This window comes from Schistocerca americana, chromosome 6, assembly GCF_021461395.2.
Source record: "Schistocerca americana isolate TAMUIC-IGC-003095 chromosome 6, iqSchAmer2.1, whole genome shotgun sequence".
Classification (NCBI taxonomy): domain Eukaryota; kingdom Metazoa; phylum Arthropoda; class Insecta; order Orthoptera; family Acrididae; genus Schistocerca; species Schistocerca americana.
In genome coordinates this window covers 56,947,973-56,960,499 of record NC_060124.1, presented here as the reverse complement: position 1 = coordinate 56,960,499, position 12,527 = coordinate 56,947,973, and positions in this window count along the sequence as shown.

Below are 12,527 nucleotides of genomic sequence, written 5' to 3'. Positions count from 1 at the left end.
TATGTGATTAAGATTAGTCATACTGTGAATAGTTTTTGCAAACGGGTAATATGAAATTACTTTTTCGCAAAGTTTCTCATTAACCGCCCTACATCGAATTCAATTGCACCCTGTTTAAAATTCTAGGCTCTTCAGTCCGGAACCGCGTTGCTGCTGCAGTCGCAGGTTCGAATCCTGCCTCGGGAATGGATGTGTGTTTGTCCTTAGGTTAGGTAGGATTAAGTAGTTCTAAGTCCAGGGGACTGATGACCTCAGATGTTAAGCCCCATAGTGCTTAGAGCTATTTGAACCTGTTTCAATGTCTAGGCGTGAGGGACCACGTCATGGAGAACAATTTTTGTTAGAGGTAAAATGTTCGCTGGCCCTCCGCGCAACGATTAAGAGTCCGTTAGTATTCGCCGGCGCTGGGACGACGAGATTTCACTGAACTAACACGGTCTGCTAACCCTGATGTGCTGCAGCCTACCTACCCACAGTTAGCTGATGGAGTGATTCTCAGCAAGAAAACCTTGTGATGAAAATTAGAACATCTGCAGCCTTCTTTTTTACATTTCATTTGTTTACACATCCAGTTTCAGTGTTCCATTACACCATCTTCAGTCCCCCTGAGCAACATAAATTAGGAGGAATCCAATCTTGTGTACAGTCAGAACAGGAATCGTCAGCCGATGAACGAAGTGGTAGTGTCGTGCAAGCAAGGGATCTACAGGCGCCGGTTATCTGATCTACACTACTGGCCATTAAAATTGCTACACCAAGACGAAATGCAGATGATAAACGGGTATTCATTGGACAAATATATTATACCAGAACTGACATGTGATTACTTTTTCACGCAATTTGGGTGCATAGATCCCGAGGAATCAGTACCCACAACAACCACCTCTGGCCGTAATAACGGCCTTGATACACCTGGGCATTGAGTCAAACAGAGCTTGGATGGCGTGTACAGGTACAACTGCCCATGCAGCTTCAACACGATACCACAGTTAATCAAGAGTAGTGACTGGCGTATTGTGACGAGTCAGTTGCTCGGCCACCCTTGACCAGACGTTTTCAATTGCTGAGAGATCTGGAGAATGTGCTGCCCAGGGCAGCAGTCGAAAATTTCTGTATCCAGAAAGGCCCGTACAGGATCTGCAACATGCGGTCGTGCATTATCCTGCTGAAATGTAGGGTTTCGCAGGGATCGAATGAAGGGTAGGGCCACGGGTCGTAACACTTCTGAAATGTAACGTCCACTGTTCAAAGTGCAGTCAATGCGAACAAGAGGTGACCGAGACGTGTAACCAATGGCACCCCATACCATCACGCCGGGTGTTACGCCAGTTTGGCGATGACGAATACACGCTTCGAATGTCCGTTCACCGCGATGTCGCCAAACACGGATGCGACCATCATGCTGCTGTAAACAGAACATGGATTCATCCGAAAAAATGACGTTTTGCCATTCGTGCACCCAGGTTCGTCGTTGAGTACACCATCGCAGGAGCTCCTGTCTGTGATGCAGCGTCAAGGGTAACCGTAGCCATGGTGTCCGAGCTGATAGTCCATGCTGCTGCAAACGTCGTCGAACTGTTCGTGCAGATGGTTGTTGTCTTGCAAACGTCCCCACCTCTTGATTTAGGTATCGAGACGTGGCTGCACGATCCGTTACAGCCATGCGGATAAGATGCCTGTCATATCGATTGCTAGTGATACGAGGCCGTTGGGATCCAGCACGGCGTTCCGTGTTACCCTCCTGAACCCACCGATTCCATATTCTGCTAACAGTCATTGGAACTCGACCAACCGAGCAGCAATGTCGCGATACGATAAACCGCAATCGCGATAGGCTACAGTCCGACCTTTATCAAAGTAGGAAAATTGATGGTATACATTTCTCCTCCTTACACGAGGCATCGCAACAACGTTTCACCAGGCAACGCCGGTCAACTGCTGTTTGTGTATGATAAATCGGTTGGAAACTTTCCTCATGTCAGCACGTTGTAGGTGTCGCCACCGGCGCCAACCTTGTGTGAATGCTCTGAAAAACTGATCATTTGCATATCACAGCATCTTCTTCCTGTCGGTTAAATTTCACGTCTGCATCACTTCATCTTCGTGGTGTAGCAATGTTAATGGCCAGTAGTGTAGGTTCCTGTTATGACCGCACATGAAAACGGATCCTCCTAATTTACAATGGTGAACGGACCTGAAGATGGTGCAATGAAACACTGAAACTGTCTGCGAAAATTAATTAAATGCAAAAGAGAAGGCTCCAGGTGTTTTAATTTTCATTTCTTACTGAGCAGTCGAAATTTCTGTACCCATCTACTACAAAAGTAGACATACGAACAATTAAGAATGATTGTCTCTAAGCGAAGAAATACATTTTAGAAGCGAATCAGGAGCTTTAATTTTGATGCCTACAGCCTCCATCTCCATCAATCGGCGCGCAGATAATTCTGTTTACATTGTCAGGTCCTCTCGGCAACTTTTCAACTGACGCGTTACTACGTAACGTATTCAAGAGTGTATAGTTGTGTACAGACGTTTCATTCTTAACTTTGTAATGCTAGTACTATTCTTTCTTTCTTTCTCTTTCTTTCTCTTTCATTTTTAACAGATCGCCAGAAATCGAAGCCGTTTACTATACCATTTGTGTGACCTAACGCCTGACGCTGAAAAATATAGTAATAAAAACAATTCCTCTTACAGTTCTGTGTTCTATCATTCATACTGAAACTTTCCACTTTATTCCGTTCGTCAGTTCTTTTTTTATCCATAGCTTAAAAATGTGATGTGGGCAGCTGACAATTTCCCTTTTCTTAGGTGTTTACCGTCCAGTGTTCGCTACCCTTTGTTAACCCGAATCTGCCACAAGCTATCCAAGTTTACTGCCGTGTATTCTGTAAGTTATACGGAAAATTGTACGTTCCTTCCGTCTATCATTTCTTTTTTTTATCCAGCGGCGATTACCATGCCTCGGAGTTTAAAATTCTCGTTTCAGCATCTGGTAGTTTTCCTTCGCTGTTCTTTTTATTGCCCAGTTTTCACAGTTCTATGTTAACATGAATCTGCCATCTGCTTATAGAGTTCTGTACTGATTTCTGGGTTTCCTACATTAAGATCTTTGAAATTTGCTTATTTTGACGGAATGGGCGACCTCAGAAGCTAATACAGCAGAGGGCGAGATACTAAAATTGCCACTTTAACGTAGTAGGTGTTCAGGTAGTTTGACGACATCTCTGCCCTACGGACTTCTGTTGACAGGAAGTAAACAAAACGAATTTACCTCAAATCTTTGGCAGTTGTACACTAAAGATTTTTTGAAGACTAAATTACTTTCATACGTAAAAGATAAGTGTATTTCACTGGTACCTGGGAAGTACATTCTTTCATGTATTACACCCAACGAGTTACGAAATAACGCTCGAAAATCTTTGAAAATTAATTTTGTTCATGCGTCAGTAATGTTAGGTTGGTACAAAAAATTAAAAATCTGAAACAGGAAAAGGTATGACCCATGGAAGAAACCAGTAAAAATAGCGAGCTAAGGATGCCACCGTTTGATACCTCTCTAATGGGAGAAAAACGAAATAAACTTATACAAAACGCTTATTCAACTCTGATACCATCTTTTTTTGCTTACAAAATTCACGCCTGATCATGCTGGTGGATTTATTTCGTTACTTTATGAGGCCTACATTTTAATTTTGTTTGTCGTAAGAAAAGTTCAACAAAAAGGGTTTTGAAAGCTATATTTTTTGTGTTGTTTCGGTAAAATGAAACCCACCTACAGTATTTGACAAGCTGAATGTCATAAATCTTCGAGAACAAACGTCAAATGGATCGGCGAAACCGACTGCTCACAATTTAGGACTGAACTAATCCCGTCGTCGTGTCCTCAGAATGGTATAGTGTTGTGCAGTCAGGTCGAATGGACTTCATGGTAAGCGTGGGGAAAACCGACCGGTTAAAACCGATCCGGTATTTTCTTCCTGAATAACCGACATTTTTCGGTATTTGTCTGGTCTCGGTTACAACAGGTATCCTTTTTTTTTACTGGTTTTACTGGTAACTGGTCCATTGCTAACGTGGTAATATTTTCTGTTTTAGATAAAGTGTTTTTTTTATGAGAAAACATGCTTCTGAAACAATGATACTGTTTTTGAATGATGGTTTTTCTGATGAAACGATTCAATTTACAGATCAACACATTATAGAATGAGTATTTATGAACAGACTGGACACTAAGTATTCCCCATTGCATTAATTATTTATTGAAATTTTTATTGTTGTTTTGTAGTTGTTCCTGGTAAAAGTTATGTTTGCTCGCTATCTAGACTGTTCCTTTCAATTTTTAAAAGAGCATTTTGGTTCTGTCAGCAAAACTTTGTTGTATTCAAATTCCCGTTAGAAAGTAAGGATACGTGTTTGCCTAAAACCGGCTCTTTCGTTCAAAATAGCTAAAAGAATGCCACAAATTTTACGCAAAACCGTAATATTTGTCTGCCATTTCTATAAAATAATAAAAAAAGGAAGTTATGGCATAAGTAATAAATTTAAAACTCAATAATTCATTAAAATTTATAATAAAAACAGAAATTAGTTGATCTACTGCCCGTGTCTATATAAAGTACCTTTATCTGTCTGCAGCCCTTGCAAATGGGTAAGTTTTCACCCTTTAGCACTGACTATTCGTAATACCCAGATATTGGTATGATCCTTCATTAGGGCGTGATTTTTTAACAGAGATTTAGATAATTTGGGTCACTAAGGAAATACTGGTGATTTCTTTATAGTATTCAAACACTCATTACTTTTCGAGAAGTGTGGGCAGACTAAGATTTCTTTTTATTTGCCTATTTCATTTCATGTTTTGATTGTATGTGTCTTCAAACATATAACGCAAAAGTCAGAGGGACTCGTATAATTTTTCAACCTTTGTGCGAGGTCTACTTTTATTGTCGGAAATAAGGGCAATAAAAAACCGAAAATATGTTATTTTAGAAACCGGTTATTTTGAGTGGTTTTAATACTTAGGTGAAACTAGAGATGAAAAAACTGGTGCAACAGAAAATCGGTTGTTTCAGCGACAACCATCATCCCTACTTCACAAACTGGTGACGAGATGCCTGCATGCTGAAACGTGTTGGAAAGACAGGAAGCTATACGGGGTGTCTCTAAAGTCACTATCCATTTCAATGAAGGGAGACAGTGACTGAAAAATCAATTCTACTGCCCTTCTACATGACCGCCATCTTGGTCAAAACATGTACTTCATCTTTCAGTACAATAACAAAATGTAGACCTTAACATTTCAACCATAATGTCGGCTGCTGCTGGTCTGATACAATTCTGTAGATCAGGCAGACCATTCGCTTTGCTAGTGTACACTTTGAACGTGATGTACCCCATGCAAAAAAGTCTAAAGGAGTAAGGTCTGCTGGCCGGGGTGGCCGAGCGGTTCTAGGCGCATCAGTCTGGAACCGCGCGACCGCTACGGTGGCAGGTTCTAATCCTGCCTCGGACATCGATGTGTGTGATGTCCTTAGGTTAGTTAGGTTTAAGTAGTTCTAAGTTCTAGGGGGCTGATGGCCTCAGATGTTAAGTCCCATAGTGCTCAGAGCCATTTGCACCATTTGAGTAAGGTCTGGCGAACGGGAAGTCCATAGCCGAGGTGATCCTCCGCCTATCCTCCTCCCTGGAAAGGTTCTGTTCGGGTACTCGCGGTCGATGTGTGCAAAACGTGGAGACGCACCATCTTACTGAAACATAACTGTATCCAGTATGCCATCATCCTGAAGCTGCGGTTCGAGGAACAGTTCTAACATGTCGAGGTAACTGTTACCTGTTAGTTGCAAAGACAATTGGGTCATACAGTTTTACATTTGTAATTGTACTGTATTGAACTGGGTACCTAGAAACGATGGAGAGGCTTCGTCCTCGCCTTAGCCCTCAGTGGTACACAACCCCACAACAGGCTACAGCAGTCCACTCACCCCACCGCCCCCCCACACCGAACCCTGGGTTATTGTGCCCCCCCCCCCCCCCTCTCCGGGAATGTCTCACACCAGACAAATGTAACCCCAATGTTTGCGTGGAAGAGTAATTATGGTGTACGCGTATGTGGAGAAAGTGTTTGCGCAGCAATCGCCGACGTAGTGTAACTGAGGCGGAATACGGGGAACCAGCCCACATTCGCCGAGGCAGATGGAAAACCGCCTTAAATACCATCCACAGACTGGCCGCCACACCGGACCTCGACACTAATCAAAAAAATGGTTCAAATGGCTCTGAGCACTATGGGACTTAACTGCTGTGGTCATCAGTCCCCTAGAACTTAGAACCACTTCAACCTAACTAACCTAAGGACATCACACACATCCATGCCCGAGGCAGGATTCGAACCTGCGACCGTAGCGGTCACGCGGCTCCAGACTGTAGCGCCTAGAACCGCTCGGCCACTCCGGCCGGCTCGACACTAATTCACCGGCTAAACGGGCGGGCTGCTTTTGTCATAACCAACCAAACATTGTCCTTCGGTATATCACGTTCCCACACCGATACCTCATCTGGTTCTTCATATGCTCATATTTGGCTGTTGTGTTTGCACTTTCCCACAGGCGTGGAAGGTGGTTTCATCGGAGAATAAAATGTTGCCCTTTAAATTCTCGTTCTCTACAGATTCCAGGAGGTCATAACACATTGCCCGACGACAGGCGAATTTCTCGCTTTTAAGATGGGGCAGAACTTGACTGTGATAAGGTCGTTTTCGTAGAGTGAAACGTAGGATTTTCCACACTGTTTTTGCGAGGGACATTCAGTTCCCTACTGAGGCGTCGAGTTGATGCCTTCGGACTCTGGACTGTTTTTTGCCGATACGCCTGGTTGTCCACGACGTGCCTCATCACACAAACTGCCGGTACGCTTAAATTTGTTCACAAGCAGGCGAATGTGTGCGCTTGATGGGGCTGGTTTGTGGAATTTACGGGTAAATTCCCCTCTGGCGTCTTTATATGGCAATTCGCGTACCCATGCACAAACAATGGCAACCCGTTTCTGTGCAGAGAAAAGAAACACAAATTAGGGTTTTCATCGAAATGGATAGTGACTTTAGAGACACACTGTATTTTGGCAGTTCTCTAGAGCTCCGCATCTGTCTTTACTGGAAAACCGCACCGAAAACGCCGCCGCGCTGTCAGCATGCTGACAGCAATACAAACCAGAGCTTTACAGCTTGCTAAAGACGCAGTGTTTCCCGTGGCAATCGGCATTGTTAAATCTGTGGTGTAGTCGCACCCCAGACAATCGTGTCCAGATAAAGGTCAGAATTCCAAATGAACAAGGAGTCAGTATTGCAAGAAGGGGTAAGTGTCCCTTCTTGTTCCGCCTCACGGGTGCCTGTGTTTATTGGTAATCTCAATTCTCTCGTAGTAGCATATGTTATAGCATAATTAACTTTAATGCACGTTCGATACGTCACATTCACAATTCAGCAATTAATGTAACCACTCCCATTCATCCCCCAATGAGTTCAACCTAAAATACATGTACATGATCTGTCGTGATATTCTCTTACGTAAGAAATTAATATAACAACTGAAGTGCCCAACCCATTCACATTTTTAAAACCAAATGGAAAACATATTTATGTACACAAACATTTAACCATTATTTCCGTGTTTCGTGCTGAAGACCATTCATATTTACAGGAAATATTGTATGTTTAATTACGTAATATAACTGGATTGTGCACATGTCAAAATTTTGGTGCAGTACATTCATATTTTTTTAAAAAGAAAAACACATATGTAGAAACAATCTGATCTTTTATCTCTATATCCAACGTAACCAAACATATCTGTAACATTGTAACATCTTTGGAGTGGCAGTATAAATGCAATATGCAGTGGAGAGTACACACATCAGATAACAGCAAGCAGACTTTTTAAAACTCTACCGTCTCCGTAAGTAAAATTCACTATCAGATATTCATGTTTTTTAACCTCTAACGTGGCTTTTCTAAATAAACAATTTTTATCAATAGCAAAAGACGCAAAATAACCTGCAATGCCTTTGGCCTGCTACTGTGAAAAGACGTCTGTACTCTTCACCAACGTCAGCCAAGTAAATACTGTACATTTCGGCAGATACGACGATATTTGAAACATTAAAAAAAGGCACCCAAAGTGGGGTTCGTCTTAAACGACAGATGTAATATACTTTTTATTGAAATTTTATAAATTAAAACTACTATAAAATGAAATAAATCACTCACCAGCGCATTTAAAAAGCTGCAAAATCCTCGCAGTTTTCTAAGGAAAGCAGTCCTCAAGTACATCCTCACTTTCGTTGTAGAGAAGCTCGCCATATGTATTCCATACTGCACCTTGTGAATCAATTTCCGCTTTCTCATTGGTACCCCATAACAAATAGTTCTCGGTGCCATCCATAGCATTGGAAATCCCACACTATTTTATGTATTTGATCACTTTGTCCACTTTCACTTTTTCCCATGATTTGATCACGAAATCACACAAAATATCAAGTGACGCAGACTGCGTAGCACCACCTTTCATATACGGCTTCTCGCCACTCATCATGCAATCGTTCCATAGTTCAAGAATGTGGTTTTTGAAGAGCTAAGGGTTACAGCATGTAGTCAAACTACTGTCATAACAGTAACCTTAGAATTGCTTCGTGCTGTGGTCGCCTCTGCCACACGTTTCCCATCCACAATTTTACACCATTCTCGTCCATCCATCGCTTTTCGTGAAAATGAACAAAAATGTCTGGTGAAAATTTTATTTTAGGAATGGTTTTTCGTTTTAAAATAACCATAGGTCATCTTGCATTTGCTATGCATGTCAGTACTACTGTAAACCTGGTCTTTTCGTGGTCTGTGCTTCTGACTTGAACAGTTTTTACGTCTTTTGTTTCCAGAGTTCTGTTGTTTATTATATCGAAGTTCATCGGTGTTTCTCTATATTTCTAGTATGAGATTGTGGAAAGCAAACGTAAGAAAACTCGTAACTTTATGGTCAAGATCTTTTGATAACTTCTGCACAATTTTTGTTTTCTGCCAGGTATTTCCTGTACATAAAAGGATTGCACCAACCTACTGTTGCTTTACATTCTTTGCCGTGCTCTGAACTGGATCGTGCCAACTTCGGCGCATAAGCTCTAATCATATTTCTTGTAACAATATAATAAATCTGCCTGTGTTCTTGTACCCATTCTACAACGCTATTTTCTAAATCTGGCCAGCAAGCTATTCCTCCCCTCGTAGAACACTTTTTGAATGGCGTTTTTTAATAACATTTTCATTCTTTCGCCAGTTTCTTACCATGTTCTCTGTTATATTGAAAGCCCTTGCTACAGCACCGTTCTTCGATTCTTTAGCCTGTTTTATGACCTGAAACTTGAATCTTGCTTCTATTTTCTTCCTTTTGTGGGTTCCATCATTAGGCAAACACCTTGCAAATTTTTCGCCAGTTACACCTTCAGTACAAATTATTCGAAGACACAACACAACCTACAACAGTACTTGTTAGCTGTACATGTAACTTTGTTATTCGGCAGTGCCTCTACAAGCAAAACCGTAACAGTGCAGAAGGAGGCTTTTGCTTGATGGTGTGTGCAACCTACCATTTGCTCAGTACTACAGAGCGAGTATGTCCGTAGAGCTGAATAACCAAAACGACACTTCTATAAATACTCAAGGTCATTACCTGAACCTGTGTGCGTATTATTATCCAAATGATAGCTGTTCTAAACTAAAATTACAGGTTATTGATAGTTTGGGGGTCGTCTAATAGAACGGACATACGGTAAAACTACAGATTGGGGCAAATAAAAGTGGCCCGGACGAGTGAATACGACTGGACGTAAAAGTATACATATAACCAAACCCCGTAACGAATGTAACACCCCGCTGGAGGTTCGAGTCCTCCCTCGGGCAAGGGTGTGTGTCTTGTTCTTAGTGTAAGTTAGTTCAAGTAGTGGGTAAGTCTCGGGACCGATGAAAAAATGTTCGAATGTGTGTGAAATCTTATGGGACTAAACTGCTAAGGTCATCAGTCCCTAAGCTTACACACTACTTAACCTAAATTATCCTTAGGACAAACACACACACACATGCCCGAGGGAGGACCCGAACCACCGCCGGGACCAGCCGCACAGTCCATGACTGCAGCGCCCAGACCGCTCGGCTAATCCCGCGCGGCGGGACCGATGACCTCAGCAGTTTGGTGAGATAGGGATTCACACACACTTGAACATTTTTTAATATACCACCTGTACGCCCGTCACGTGATCCACACCGGTTCAGAGCGTAGTACAGGCAGTGGCAGTGTTAAGTGGAGCAGTGCAAAGAGGACGATGGTACTGACAGTGGAGCAGCGGGTGTTCATTGTGGAAAGTTACATGACCACAAAGTCGTGGAAACGTTATGGTCAGTTGATTGCTGAGAAATTTAAAGGCGCCTGCGAAGGGTGCCATGCGATGACTAATCCGAAAATGGCGTCAGACATGATCTGTTTTGAACAAGACAAAAAAACATTCCGAAACCTGCCCTTGAGCCGGCCGGTGTGTCCGATTGGTTCTAGGCGCTTCAGTCCGGAACCGCCCTGCTGCTACGGTCGCAGGCTCGAATCCTGCCTCGGGCATGGATGTGTGTGATGTCCTTACGTTAGTTAGGTTTAAGTAGTTCTAAGTCTAGGGGACTGATGACCTCAGATATTAAGTCCCATAGTGCTTACAGCCATTTGAACCATCTGAGCGTGCCCGTGCATCAGAAAATATACTTATAGTTCATTAGAAAATGTTTCAGAGTCCTATCAAATGAAACCGACGTCTGTCGCCTGTTTTTTATTAACAGAGTTTCAAGAACCGGCTTTAAATAATTACTCTAAGGATATACTACAACCCTCTACGTATCGCTCACATAGGGATCGTGAGAAAAAGGTTAGGATAATTACTGCATGCACAGGGGCATTCAGTCATTCTTCCCACGCTCTGTTTGTGAATGGAAGAAATCCTACTAACCGGTTCAATGGGGCGTACCCTCTGCCATGCACCTCACGGTGGTTTGTAGAGTATTGATATAGATGTAGACTTGCGTACCACGCCGACTATGCGAACAAATACTACACCTGAACTTGCACATGCATCTCTACCGAGTATTCATTGTTCATGCACTAAAGCCAGCAGATGGTTCTCAGGGCCTATAGTTTTGTGAGTGGCTGTTCACCGAGATAACTATAAATGGCTTGGACATCGGTGTGTTTTTTTACGTGAGATGAAGCATGGTTTCACCTGAGTGGTTACGTCAACTCACAGAACCACAGATTCTGGGTCGCGCAGAATGCACATAACTTCTACAAGACACAATTGCATGATGAGAAGGTTGGGGCTTGGTGTGCATTGTCTGCACGCCACTTTACTGATCCTATCTTCTTTCATCAGATAGTGGCATCGGCGAGTCACATTGCCAACATTTTGAAACCATTTGTGGCAGCATTGACGGATGAGGAAAAGATTTACAGCTACAGGTTCAAATGGCTCTGAGCACTATGGGACTTAATTTCTGAGATGATCAGTCCCCTAGAAATTAGAACTACTTAAACCTAACTAACCTAAGGACATCACAAACATCCATGCCCGAGGCAGGATTCGAACCTGCGACAGTTGCGGTCGCGCGGTTCCAGACTGTAGAGCCTACAACCGCTCGGCCACCCGGACGGCTACAGCTACAGGATGGACCTCGTCTTATCTGAAGGTCGTCTTCTCCGCCGAAATATACGGTAAACAATTTTGCACCTGAAGATGGTCGTGTGAAGCATTGAAAGGTTCAAAGTGGCTCTGGGCACTATGGGACTTAACATCTGAGGTCATCAGTCCACTAACCGGAGGACATCACACACATCCATGCCCGAGGCAGGATTCGAACTTGCGACAGTAGCAGTCACGCGGTTCCGGACTGCAGCGCCTAGAACCGCGTGGCCACCGCGGTCGGCGAACCATTGAAAGATTTAGAGGCAAAATAAACAAGTGACTGACCCAGAAACTGTTTTGCTTTCACATTAGCAAGGTAGCGACAAGTAAACAGTCTAGTAACGTGACCGCCCGCTCTGAACGACGCTCGTCACTGGGGAAGACGGAGAGAGAAGTGAGTTCTTATTGAATAGCGTGACTGAAAACCGCGTCTATTGATGCGAGCGCGATGTTAGAAGCGCGGCGCCAACGGTGCAGCGTCAGTGCCTGCGAGGGACGCCGGCGGCAGTACGTGCGAATGTGTGTGTAGTCCGGGATAACGCAGACGGTAAGGGGGGTAGGGCCGGCCCCACACCCACACCCACACCCCAGGGGTGAGGCCCCCCTCTCCCCGCGGTTATTACAAAATGCGCTTCCCTACCCTCCTCTGCCGCCGCGCTGCCGGCGGCTGGTGCAGCGCAGCGCCGGCGTGCGGTCGCTGTAGTTGTAGTGGTAGTTGTAGAGTACTGGGGCCGTGCGTGCGCGAGGGGCAGGGAAGGGGGTGG